At 34.6% G+C, this 13731-nt stretch overlaps 1 protein-coding gene across 1 annotated transcript in view; it reads right to left on the reverse strand.

The window, feature by feature from the left end:
- AMY2B (amylase alpha 2B) overlaps positions 1–13731 on the reverse strand; it is a 54498-nt gene that overhangs the window by 29362 nt on the left and 11405 nt on the right. The window lies entirely within an intron of this gene.

Raw genomic sequence — 13731 nt, forward strand, 5'->3', positions numbered from 1 at the left:
TCATTGTTTCTATTTTTTAAATGTCTTATATTTTTAATCCTGCAAAACATTATTTTTTAATAGAGACATTTTTATTTAGATTACCCAGATATTTACCACTTTGTTCTTCACTCCTCAGACCTCCTACCTGGGGTAACTACAGATGTCTAAAATATTTACTTTACAATTTCTTTTGGTGAATATCTGCTCACAAATCCTTTTTTAAGTGAAATATGTATTTCTTTAAATTTGAGTATAGTTGACATACACTCTGACAAACCCTCTTCGTTGCTTTTCTGAAAATGTCTTTATCTTCATTCCTTAAAACTACTTTCTCTGTGTAAATTTATAGAAGTTATTTCTTTCACTACTTTGCATATATTCTAGAGACATCTGGCTTCCTTTGTTGCTATAAAGAAGTCAGATATTCCAATTGACATTCCATGGAGGAAATCATTATCTTTTTTTTTTTCTACTGCTTTAAAAATATTGTCCCTGTGTTATATCTAAATAAGTATTTTAAAAAAATTCATCCTGTGTTCTTAGAAACATGTGTGTATATGTGTGTGCATTTGTGTGTGTGTGTTTCTTATCAGATCTAGAAAATTCTAAGGGTATACTTTATATAGCCACTGTTTCCACAAATCATTTATTTATTTGGAACTACAATTGAATATATGATAGGTATCATTCTATTGACCCTATCTCTTAATCTCTCTCCTACATTGTCTATCATTATTATTGGCAGCCCCCCAAAATGAGATATTTAGGTAAAAATCTAACAAGATATATATAAAATCTGTATGAAGAAAATTATAAAACTCTGATGAACAAAATCAAGGAAGAACTAAATAAATGGAGAGATATTCCATGTCCATAGGTAAAAAGACTCAATATTACCAAGATAATAATTCTTTCCAATTTGATCTATAGATTCAATACAATCCCAATAAAAATACTAACAAGTTATTTTGTGGATATCTACAGATTCTAATGTTTACATGGAGATTAAAAAGACAGAACAGCTAACATAATATTAAAGAACAACAGAGGATTGACACTACCTGATCTTAACACACTATAAATCTACAGTATTCAGGAGAGTGATATTAGGGGAAAAAAAAAAGGATAAATCAATGGAACAGAATAAAGAGTCTATAAATAGACCCACAAATATAGTCAACTGATCTTTAACAAAGTAGTAAAGGCAGTACAATGGAGAAAAGACCGTCTCTTCAACAAATTGTGCTGGAGCAACTGGACATCCACATGCCCCAAAAGGGGGGTGGGTGGGATTCTAGACACAGACTTTACACCCTTTACAAAAATTAACTCAAAATGGACTGTAGACTTAAAAATAAAATGTGAAACTATAAAACTCCCAGAAGATAACATAGGAGAAAATCTAGATAGCCTTGGGTTTGACAATCACTTCTTAGAAACAACACCAAAGGCACAATCCATGGAAGAAATAATTGATAAGCATAACTTTATTAAAATTTAAAACTTCTGTGATACTGTCGAGAATCCAAAGAAAAGTCACAGACTGGGAGAAAATATATACATAAGACATATTATACAAAGTATACAAAGAACTTTAAAAACTCAACAACAAGAAAATGAACAATGCAATTAAAAAATGAGCAAAAGATCTAAACAAACATCAAGGAAGATATACAGATGGCAGGTAAGCATATGAAAAGATGCCCAACATCATATAACATTAGGGAACTGCAAATTAAAGCAAGATACCACTACACACTGATGAGAATGACAAAAATCGAGAACACTGACAACAAATGCTGAGGATGTGAAGCAACAGGAATTCTCATTCATTGCTAGAGCAAATGCAAAATGGTACAAACACCTTGGGAGGCAATTTGGCAGTTTCTCATGAGACTAAACATACTCTTTACCATACAATCCAGCAATCATGCTCCTTGGTATTTACCCAAATAAATGGAAAACTTATGTCCACAAAAAAAAAAAAGTGTACTCACAGATGTTCATAGCAGCTTTATTTATAATTGCCAAAATTCAAAGCAACATGTCTTTCAGTAGGTGAATGGATAAACTGTGTTACATCCAGACAAGGAAAAGTTATTCTGTGCTGAAAAGAAATGAGCTATCAAGCCATGAAAAGACATGGAGGAGTCTTGTATGCATATAACTAAGTGAAAAAAGCCAATATGAAAAAGCTACATACTGTAATAGAATATAGCACTCTGAAAAAGACAACAGTTTGGAAACAGTAAAAAGATTAGTAGTTGCCAGAAGTTAGGGGTAAGGAGGGATAAATAGGTGGAGCTCAGAGAACTTTCAGAGCAATGGATCTATTCTGTATGATAATGGTGGATACGTATTATGCATTTATAAAAACAAACAACGACGTGGATGGAACTGGAGGGTGTTATGCTGAGCGAAATAAGTCAATCAGAGAAAGACATGTATCATATGATCTCACTGATATGAGGAATTCTTAATCTCAGGAAACAAACTGAGGGTTGCTGGAGTGGTGGGGGTGGGAGGGATGGGGTGGCTGGATGATAAACATTGGGGAAGGTATGTGCTACGGTGAGTGCTGTGAATTGTGCAAGACTACTGAATCACAGATCTGTACTTCTGAAACAAATAATACAATATATGTTAAAAAAGAAAAAGAAGATAGCAGGAGGGAAAGAATGAAGGGGGGTAAATCGGAGGGGGGAGATGAACCATGAGAGACAATGGACTCTGAAAAACATACTGAGGGTTCTAGAGGGGAGGAGGGTGGGAGGATGGGTTAGCCTGGTGATGGGTATTAAGGAGGGCACGTTCTGCATGGAGCACTGGGTGTTATACGCAAACAATGAATCATGGAACACTACATCAAAAACTGATGATGTAATGTATGATGATTAACATAACCAAAAATTTTTTTTTTTAATGTACAATGCCAAGAGGAAATCTTAATGTAAACTTTGGGTGATAATAATATGTCAGTGTAGGTATATTAATTATAATTAACATATCACTCTAATGCAGAAAGTTGAGAGTAGCAGAGGTTGTACATGTGTGAGGGCAGGCATTATATGGGAACTCTGTAATTTCTCTCAATTTTGCTGCGAACCTAAAACTGCTTTAAAAAATAAAGACAACTAAAGTGTTTTAAATAAATAAATACTTTTTAAAAAGATATCAGGCCCTATTCTCTAGAACCCATAAATGTTTCTTTATTTGGAAAAGGCCTTTGTAGATGTAATTAAGTTAAGGATCTTGAGATGACTAGAGTAACCTCAATTATCCGGTGGGTCATGAATACCAGCATATGTACCTTAAAAGAAAGAGGAAGAAAGAGAGTTAATACACATAGAAATAGAAAAAACATGGAGCATATGACCATGGAGGCATAGATTGGAGTGATGCAGCCACAAGTCAAGGAATGCTGGCAGCCACCACAGCTGAAAGAAAGGTTTGCTTTTTCCTTAAAGCCTCTAGAGGTTGCATGGCCCTGCCAACACCTTGATCAGTGAAAAAGATTTTGGATTTCTGGCCTCCAGAACTGTAAAACAATAAATTTCTGTTGTTCTAAGCCACAAAAATTATGGTAATTTGTTACAATAGCCATAGGAAACTAATGCAAATATGTACTGTTTTGTATATCAGTAGTTTTAATCATATTTACTACTGTGGGTTTGGTATGGTGAGGTAAGACTCAGATTGAGAAAGTGAAACCAGAAAGATTTGCAGTTTGTTATGCTGACAGTCCTCTGAGGGGAAACAGGACACCACACAGGGCCATTCAAAAGAAGCACCAGGGTTATTCACCAAGCAGAGGAAGGGAAGGAAACTACCTGCAAGTTCCTTTTTTACGGTTTCCATAGGAAGGAATGGGTGAAGCGGGTAGGCAGGTTTAGGATGTCTCAGTAATTTCAGTGGACTGTGGGGTATAGAGATATTCCTTGCCTGATATCTGGTCCTTGGGTGATTAGAGAAGGTACATAGTGATCCAGAGTGTGAAAGTCTGATAAGGGAAGTTGTTTGGGATGTGGACTTAATCAGATGCCCAAGAAGGTCTGACTGACCTGTAGGCAGGGCCTCAAAAAACTGGATCAGAAAGCATTTGTAAAAATGTATTACAGTAGTCTGCTGCTGAGTCATAGTCTATTATATGCATGTACCATCATTTGTTTATCTTATGTGTTGATGGACATATAGGCTGTTTATATTTTTTGGCAATTATGAATAAAGCTGTTGTGAAGGATAAACAAGACTTTTTATAGACATATTTTCATATCACATGGGTTAAACCTAGACGTGAAATTGTTGGTTCTTATTATAACTAAATGTAAAATTTACAGAATGTCAAACTGTTTCCAAAGTGATTGTACCACTTCATACTCTCACTAGCAATTTACAAGCAATCCAATAAAGTTTCTTTTTAATGTATAAATCTGAGTTTTAATAAATTCATAGTATATACCCACCTTAACCACAATATCCAATATTCCATCACACCTGAAAATACCGTCATCCCTTTGTAGTCAATTCATCCACCCACACCTACCCCCTGGCAACCACTCATCAGGTCTCTGATGAGTTTTGTCTTTACATAATTTCAAGAAAATGGGAGTCACACAGTGTGTGACTTTGTGAGTCTGGCTGTTTTTACTAATGATGCAGTAGAGATAGGCCCATATTATACCAGTCATTAATATTTCTATACAGAGCTATGATAGTTGAAGAACATTTGGGTTATTTTCACTTTGGAGAATGATGAATAAAGCCACTATAAATGTGCACATATTTTTTATTAAAATTTTTATATTGTGGTAAAATACATACAACAAAGTTTACCATTTTAATTTTGTTAAATGTACAATGCAGTGCTATTAAATATATTCATAATATTGTGCAAACATCACCACCATCAATCTCTGTAGCTCTTTTCATCTTGTAGAATTGAAATTCTTTATCCATTAAACAGAAACTCTCCATTTGTCCCTCTCCCCAGCTGCTGGGCTTTCTGTCTCTGTGATTTTGACTACTCCAAGTACCCCATATAAGTGGAATCATATTTGTCTTTTTGTGACTGCCTTAGTTTATCATATCAACAAGTTTATCTTCATTGTAGCATATGGCAAAATTTCCTTTTTAAAGGCTGAATATTATTCCCTTGTATGGATATTACCACATGTGACTTATCCATTCATCTGTTGAAGTACACTTGTGTTGTTTCCACCCTTTTGGCTATTGTGAATAATGCTGTTATGAACATGGGTGCATACTTACTTTGAGAACTTGCTTTCAATTCTTTTGGGTATATACCCAGAAGTGGAATTGCTGGATCATATGGTAATTCTATTTTAGTTTTATTAAAAACTGCCCACTGTTTCCCACAGCAGCTATACTATTTTAACTTCCCACCAACAAGGCACAGGCTTCAATTTTGCTATATCCTCAAAAACACTTGTTTCTTGTTTTTTCTTGTTTGTTTGTTTTGATAGCAGACATCCTGAGAGTGAGATGATATCTTTGTGCATACTAATAATTTGTACATCTTTAGAGAAAAGTCTATTCAAATTCTTTGCCCATTTTTGAATTAGGTTGATTTTTTTGTTGTTGAATTTTAGGTGTTCTCTATGTATTCCGGGTATTAATCTCTTATCAGATTTTATGATTTGAAATATTTTCTCTCATTCTGTACATTTTTGATGAAAAAATTTTTAAAACTTTTGTGAAGTCCAATTTGTCTTTTTCTTGTTACCTATGCCTCTGACATCATGTCTAATGAATCACTGTCAAATCCAATGTCGTGAAGCTTTAGTTCTATTTTAAGAGGGTTTTTAGTTCTTAAATTTAATTTTTTTGATCCATTTTTAATTAATTTTTGTATACAGTCTTAGGTAATATTTCAAATGAAATCTTTTTGTGTGGATATCCAATTTTCCTACCACCATTTGTTGAAAGGACTGTCCTTTTCCACTGAATGGTCTTGGCATCATCCTTGTCAAGAATCATTTGCCCAGGGGTGCCTGTGTGGCACAGTTAAGCATCTGACTCTTGGTTTGAGCTCAGGTCATGATCTTGGGGTCCTGGGATCGAGCCCCATTATCAGGCTCCATGCTCAGCATGGAGTCTACTTGGGATTCTCAATCTCTCTCTCCCTCTGCTCCTCCCACTCAGAGTTACTCTCTAATAAAATAAATCCTTTTTAAAAAAAGAATCATTTGACCATATATGAGAGGATACATTCCTGGATTTTATTCTATTCCATGGATTTATAGGTCTGTCTTTACGCCAGTACCACTATGTTTTGATTACTGTAGGTTTATAATAGGCTTTGAAACCAGAAGTTAGTCCTCTAGTTTTGTTCTTCTTGTCAAGATTGTTTTGGCTATTCAGGGTCCCTTGAGATATGAATTTTAGGATAGAATTTTCTTTTTTTTTTTTTTTTTTAGGTCAGTGGGATTTTGATAGAGATTGCATCGAAACTGTAGATTACTTTGGGTGTACTAACATTCTGATATTACTAAGTATTCCAACCCATGAAAACAGCAATGTTTTAATTTATTTATGTCTTTAACATCTTTCAGCAATATTTTATAGTTTTCACTATACATGTTTTCCACCTCTTTGGTTGATTCCTAAGTATTTTATTCTTTTTCATGCCATTATAAATTATGAATTTCCATAATTTCCTTTTCAGATTGTTCATTAGTGTACAGAAATGCAACTGATTTTTGCATGCTGCTTTTGTATCCTACTATTTTGCTGAATTCATTTATTCTGACAAGTTTTTTTTCTGACAATTTTTTTTGGTGGAATCTTTAGGGTTTTCTACATATTAGATAATATCTACAACTCAATAAAATGAAACCCAAATAACTTAATTAAAAGGTGGATAAAGGACCTAAACAGACATTTTTTCAAAGAAGATATACAAATAGGAAACTGGTACATGAAAGGTGCTCAATATCACTAATCATCAGGAAAATGCAAATCAAAACCACAGAGAGCTAACACCTCCCACCTGTTAGAATGGTTATCATCCAAAAGATGAGATAACAAATGCTGTCAAGGATGTGAAAAAAGAGAGAACCCTGTACACTGTACATGGGAATGTAAAGTAATACAACCACTATGGAAAACAGTATGAAGGATCTTCAAAAAAGTAAAAACAGAATTACCGTATGATCCACCAATCCCAATAATTTGTGAAAACATGGATGGACTTGAAGGGCATTATGCTAAGTGAAATAAGCCAGAGAGAATAAGGAAAATACTGCATAAAAAGGGAGGGAGGGGTCAAACTTATAGTCAGAGAGTAGGGAAGTGTTTACTAGGGACTGGAGGGTGGCATAAATACAGAAAAGTTTGGTAAAGGGTATAAACTTTCAGTTATAAAATGTGTAAGGTCTGAGGACCTAATGTATAACATGGTGACTATAAGTGATACTACTACTCTGTAACTGAAATTTGTGGAGAGTAGAACTTAAAGGTAAATATGTCAAATGATGGATGTGTTAATTAACTAGATGGGGGGGTGCAGATTCTTTCCACAGTGTATGTATATATTAAATCATCATGTTGTACACTTTATCTTAAAATTTTCTCAATTATACTTCAATAAAGCTGAAGATCATATCATCAGTGAACAGAGATAATTTCACTTCTTCCTTCTCAATTTGAATGTTTTTGTTGTTTTCCTAACTCCTCTGGCTACAATATCCAGCCCTAGGTTGAACAGAAATGGTCAACGTGGGAATCCTTGATTTGTTCCTAATTGTACAGGAAAATTCTTCCCTACTTTCCAGCATGGAATATGTTGTTCACTGTGGGTTTTTCATATATGGCTTTTATTACTTTGAGGTAGTTTCCTTCTATTCCTAGTTTACTGAATGCCTTTATCATGAAAAAATATTAAATTGTGTGAAATGTTTTTTATGTAGGTATCTCAATTGAGATGATCATGTGGTTTCTGTCCTTCATTCTTTTACTGTGGTGTACTACACTGATAAATTTTATGTCGAACCATCCTTGCATTCCAGAAATAGATCCCACTTGGTCATGGTGTATAATCCTTATAATATGCTGAATTCAGTTTGTTAGTATTTTGTTGAAAGGTTTTTTTGTTTGTTTGCATCAATGTTCAAAAGGGATATTGTTCTGTATTTTTTCTCTTGTAGTGTTTTTGTCTGGCTTTGATATCAGGGTAATGTTAGTTTCACAGCATGAGTCAAGAAGTGTTCCCTCCTCTTCAAATTTTAGGATGAGTTTAGGAAGGACTGGTGTTATTTCTCCCTTAAATGTTTGGTAGAACTCAATACTAAAGCTGTCAGTTCCAGGGCTTTTCATTGTCAGATTTTTGATTACTGTTTCAATCTCCCTACTAGTTATAGCTCTATTCAGAATTTCTATTTTTGTGTATAATTTGGTCTTAGTAGGCTTTGTATTTCTAGGAATTTGTCCATTTCATCTAGTTATCCAATTTGAGTAGAACTGTTCATCATACTCATAATCCTTTTTATTTCTGTAGAATCTGTAGTAATGTACCCACTTTAACTTATGATTTTAGTAATTTGAGTCTTTTTTATTAGTCCATCCAGTTAAATTGTGTGTCAAATTTGCTGATGTTTTCAACCAATCAACTTTTGGTTTCATTGGTTTTTCCTATTGTTTTTCTATTCTCTTTCATTTGTCTGTAATCTTTATTATTTCCTCCTTCTACTAGCTTTGGATTTAACTGTTATTTTCTTTTTCTAGTTCCTTAAGTTGTAAAGTTAGCTTGTTGGGGTGAGAGCTTTGTTTTTTAGTGTGATTTATAACAAGAAATTTTCCCCTTAGCAACACTTTTGTTGCATCCTATAGTTTTAGTACATTGTTTTGTTTTTCAGTTGTCTCTAAGTATTTTCTAATTTCCCATGTGATTTATTTTTTGATGCCCTGGTTGTTCAATACTGTTGTCTAATTTCAATGGTAAAGTGAATTTTCCAACTTTCCTTCTATTATTGACTTCTAACTGAATCCTGCTGTGGTCAGGCAACATACTTTGTATGCCTCTTTCTATAAATCTACTGAAACAATTTGTGGCTTGATATGAGGTCTATCCTAGAAAATATCTCATGTGCACTTGGGAACAATGTGTATCCTGCTGTTCTTAGGTAGAGTGTTCTGTATATGTTAGATATGGTTGGTTTATTGTATGAGTCTTCTATTTCCTTATCTTCTGTCTCATTCTATCCATTATCATAAAAGGAGTACTAAAGTTTTGAAGTATTATTGTAAAATTGTCTATTTCAATTTCAGTTCTGTCAGTTTTGCTTATTTCATTCATTTCATATTAGGCACATAAATGTTTACAACTTATATATTTATTTTTACAATTAATAAATATATTATTTTGCTCTATTTAAACTTTTATTAAAATCCTTGTCTCTTGCAATCTTTTCAATTTAAAGTCTCTTTTGTCTGATATCAGTAAAGCCATCCCTGATCTTTTGATTACTATTTGAATGCAGTATCTTCTCCCACCCCCTTTTTTTTTTCCATCCTTTCACTTTAAATCTCTGTGTCTTTGCATCTAAAATGTGTTTCCCGTATATAGCATATAGTTGAATCAGGTGTCTTTATATATTCTCCCAATTGTGTTTTGACTGAAGAGTTAAATTCATTTATACTTAATTACTTAAAATGAGGGACTCATATCAATTTGCCTGTTTTCTATATGCCCTATAGCGTTTTTTTGTTCCTCACTTCCTGCCTTACGGTCTTATGTTGAGTTGATTTTTTGTAGTGACATGTTTACTTTCTCACTCATTTCCTTCTGTGTTTATTTTGCTGCTCTATTATTTGTGGTTATCATGGGGTTTACACTTAACAATCCTAGAGTTTTAACACTTAACTTAAATATCATACAAAAACTCTGCCTTTACAGTTCTGTCCTCACTTCTTTTCATTGTTGAAGTCCCCCAAATGACATCCTCATACACTGTGTACCCCAAAACCCAAAACATAATTATTTTAAATGTCATTAGTCTCAAATTATGTAGAAAACCACATTTGGGGTTACTAGCCACAGTCATAATACTGGCTTATAAACTAGTAATTGTTTAAAAAATGTATTAGTCTCTTAAATCATGTAGAAAACAGGTATAGTCATAAACCACTATTACAATATTAACTTTTATAATTGCCCATGTATTTCCCTTTATTGAGCTCTGTATTTCTGCAAACAGCTTTGAATCACTGTCTAGTGTCCTTTAAGTTCACTATGCAAGACTCATTTTGAGTATTTCTCCCAAAGCAGATCTGATGGTAACAAACTCAAACTTTATTTGGGTTGTCTTAATTTCTCCCTCACTTTTGAAAAATGGTTTTGCTAGATACAGGATTCCTGGTTGGCAGTTATTTTTTTTCCATTTAGCACTTTATATCTATCAGCCCAGTGCCTTCTAGTTCTTTAAAGTTTTTGATGAAGAAAATCTGCTGATAATCTTTTAGTATTCCCTGTATGTGACAATTCACTTCTTACAGTTTTCAAGATTCTTTGATTTTTTGAAAGCCTGATTACAGTGTGTCTTGATGTGGGTCTCTGAGTTCATCTTACTGGAAATTTGTTAAACTTCCTGGATCTTTATATCCATAATTTTTATCAGATTTAGTAAGTTTTCAGCCATTATTTTTTCAAATATTCTCTGTCCCTCTCTTTTGGGACTCCCACAGTGTATATACATCTGCTTGATGGTGTCCCACAGGTCCCTCAGGCTGTTCACTTTTCTTCCACCTTTTTCCTTCTGTTCTTCAGACTTAGTATTTTCATTGTCCTATCTTCAAGTTTGTTGATTCTTTCTTCTACCTACTCTAATCTTCCTTGGAATCCCTCTAGTGATTTTTTTTTTTTTTTTTCATTTCACTTACTGTATTTTTCAGCTCCAGAATTCCATTTGCTTTTTAGCTTTCTGGACATCTTTCGTTAATCTTCTGAGCATCTTTATAAATTGTTTTAAAGTCTTTGTCGAGTAAAAGCCATCAGGTCTACTTCAGGTCATTTGTTTCCCTTTTGAATGTGTCAGACATTCCTGTTTTCTTTTTGCTTTTTGTATGTCTTGTGGTTTTCTGTTGAAAATGACATTTTACAATTCTGGAAATCAGTTTTCTTTCTTTCCCTGGGGTTAGCTGGTTTTTTGTTTTTTGTTTTTTTTTTGAGAGAGAGGTACAGAGAGGGGGGTATGCCCACATATGCCCGCTTAAGAGCTGGGGAGGGGCAGAGGGAGAGGAAGAATACTAAGCAGGCTCCACCCCCAGCATGGAGCCTGACTCAGGGCTCGATCTCACAACCCTGAAACCCTGAGATCATGACCTGAGCCAAAAATCAAGTCAGATGTCTAACCGACTAAGCCATCCAGGCGCCCCTATTGTTTGCTTTTGATTATCTTTTGCTCTCTGTGCTAAGGATCAGTCTAAGGTATGAAACCTAAGATATTCTCAGATCGTTTGAGTCTTTCCCTGGGCATTCATGGTCAATTTCTCATTTTTACCATATATACAGTTGTTGATGAATGCCCTGGTCTTTAATGGATGGCTCCCAAAAGGAAAAAAAGAAAAAAAAAAAAAAAGAATAGGGAATAAAAGGGATGTCAGTCCTTTTATACCCTTGGAAGTCACTTCTCAGGGTGAGGGTGTGTGTGTTTACAGTGTAAAGAGGTAGAACCATGGCTTCCCACTTCTTTGTAACTCTGTGATCAAAAGCAGAAATCAGCCATCAGTCTGCTTCCAACATTTGGAGGTGAAGGTTCTTTTTGCCTACCCTGGCTCCCACTAGTTGTGTGCAAGCTGCTCCAGGAACACATGCACAGTTGCCTGCTACATGGCTGAGGTTGGGAAACGGGTAGCTACGTTTAGAGCTAAATTTGAATGAATTAACTTCAATTTACTGTCCAAGCTTTTTCCTGTTAAATTGAAAGGCCTTAATAGATGACAGAGTTCCAAAATAGTTAAATCAAATAAATCCTATCACTGTAATTGTCATCTGGGTGGGGAGATGGATTCCTGGTTCTTCCCTCTCTGCCCTGTTCCCAGTATCTTTTCACATTAAGTTTTTTTTTTTATTCTTCCCTGTGAACATACTTTTTGTTCCTCTTAAATATCAGAAGTGTGAGAGCTAGGTCACATGTAAGTGTATATTTCTCACTTTATAGCAAACTTCTTGAAACTTTTTCTAAGCAGGTGGACCATTTTGTACTTTAATTAGCAATGTTTGAAAGCTGCAGTGCTCCATTCTTGAGAAGTGTTGGTACTGTCAGAATTCATTTTAAGCCATTCTAATAGGTGTGTAGTGCTATATTACTGTGGCTGTCTAACATTTGTCTAAGGGCTAACGACGTGCATCTTTTCATGTGCTTAGTTGCCTTCTCTAAGTCTTTGGTAAGGTATCTTTAAATTTATTGTCTTTTGGGGGGGGGATTTTTGTTTTCTGAGTTTTTAAAGTTCTTTATATATTCTGGATGAAATCAAATATATACTTTGCAAAAGTTTTTCCCAGTCTGTTACTTGCCTTTTCATTTTCTTAGTAGTGTCTTCTGAAAAGTGTAAGGTTTTTATTTGATGAAGGCATATTTATCTTTTTATAGTGTTGCATATAAAAACTTTAAGTAAGGTCATGCAGACTTTATCCTATTTGTTTCCCCCCTCCTCCAGTTCTTTACTTTTGCACTTTATACCTAGGACTGACTCATTTTTGAAGAAATTTTTTGCATGAGAACAACGTACTCTTTTTCAATTTTTGGCATTATGGATGTCCAATTATTCTAGCATCATTATGTTGAAATGACCAACCTTTCTCCACAGAATTACCTTCTCACCTTTGTCAAAAATTATGGTGTATGTGTGGGTCTATTCCCGACTTTTCTGTTCCAGTGATGTGTCCATCTGTTTGCCAATACCACAATTTGATTATCCGAGCTTTGTAGTAAGTCTTGGAATTAGGTAGTCTAAGTCATCCATTTTTTTTTTCTTTCAAAATTATGCTGGCTATTCTAGTTGTCACTTTTCCAAAGAAATTGCTCAGCAATATCAACAAAATATACTGCTAGGATTTTTTAGTAGTAATGAATCAATTTGGAAGAGTTGATATTCTTAAAAATCATGAGTCTTTTGACTCGTGTACACAGGATCTCTCCCATTTAGATTTTCGTCTTTCATTATCAAAATTGGTGAAGGGTTGTCAGGTTCAGTACACATTTGGGTAGATTTCTACCTATTATTTCTTTTGGTGCTACCGTAAATACCATTTTTTAGGAAAAAAATTTCAATATCCAGTTATTGACTTTGAATCTTGCAACCTTCCTTACCTTATTAGTTGTAGGAGACTTCTTAATTCTTCGGGATTTTCTACATAAATAATCATGTCATCTCTGAATGGGGACAAATTTACTTCATTTCTAATTTGTATGGCTTTTCTTTTTTGTTTTATGCACTGGCTGTCAGATGTTGAAAAGAAGGGATTAGTGTGCACTTTCTTACCTTGTTCTCAATCTTGGAGGAAAACATTCAGTTTTTTAACTGTTAGGATAGCATTTTTTTTTTCAAAGATTTTATTTACTTGACAGAAACACAGTGAGAGAGGGAACACAAGCAGGGGGAGTGGGAGAGGGAGAAGCAGGCTTCCCGCCGAGCAAGGAGCCCGATGCAGGGTTTGATCCCAGGACTCTGGACCTGAGCCGAAGGCAGACGCTTAACAACTGAGCCACCCAGGTGCCCCAGCAGTTAAGT

The sequence above is a fragment of the Callorhinus ursinus genome, unplaced genomic scaffold (genome assembly GCF_003265705.2).
Source record: "Callorhinus ursinus isolate GAN/ISIS: 27379988/994484 unplaced genomic scaffold, GSC_fseal_2.0 scaffold9, whole genome shotgun sequence".
NCBI lineage: Eukaryota > Metazoa > Chordata > Mammalia > Carnivora > Otariidae > Callorhinus > Callorhinus ursinus.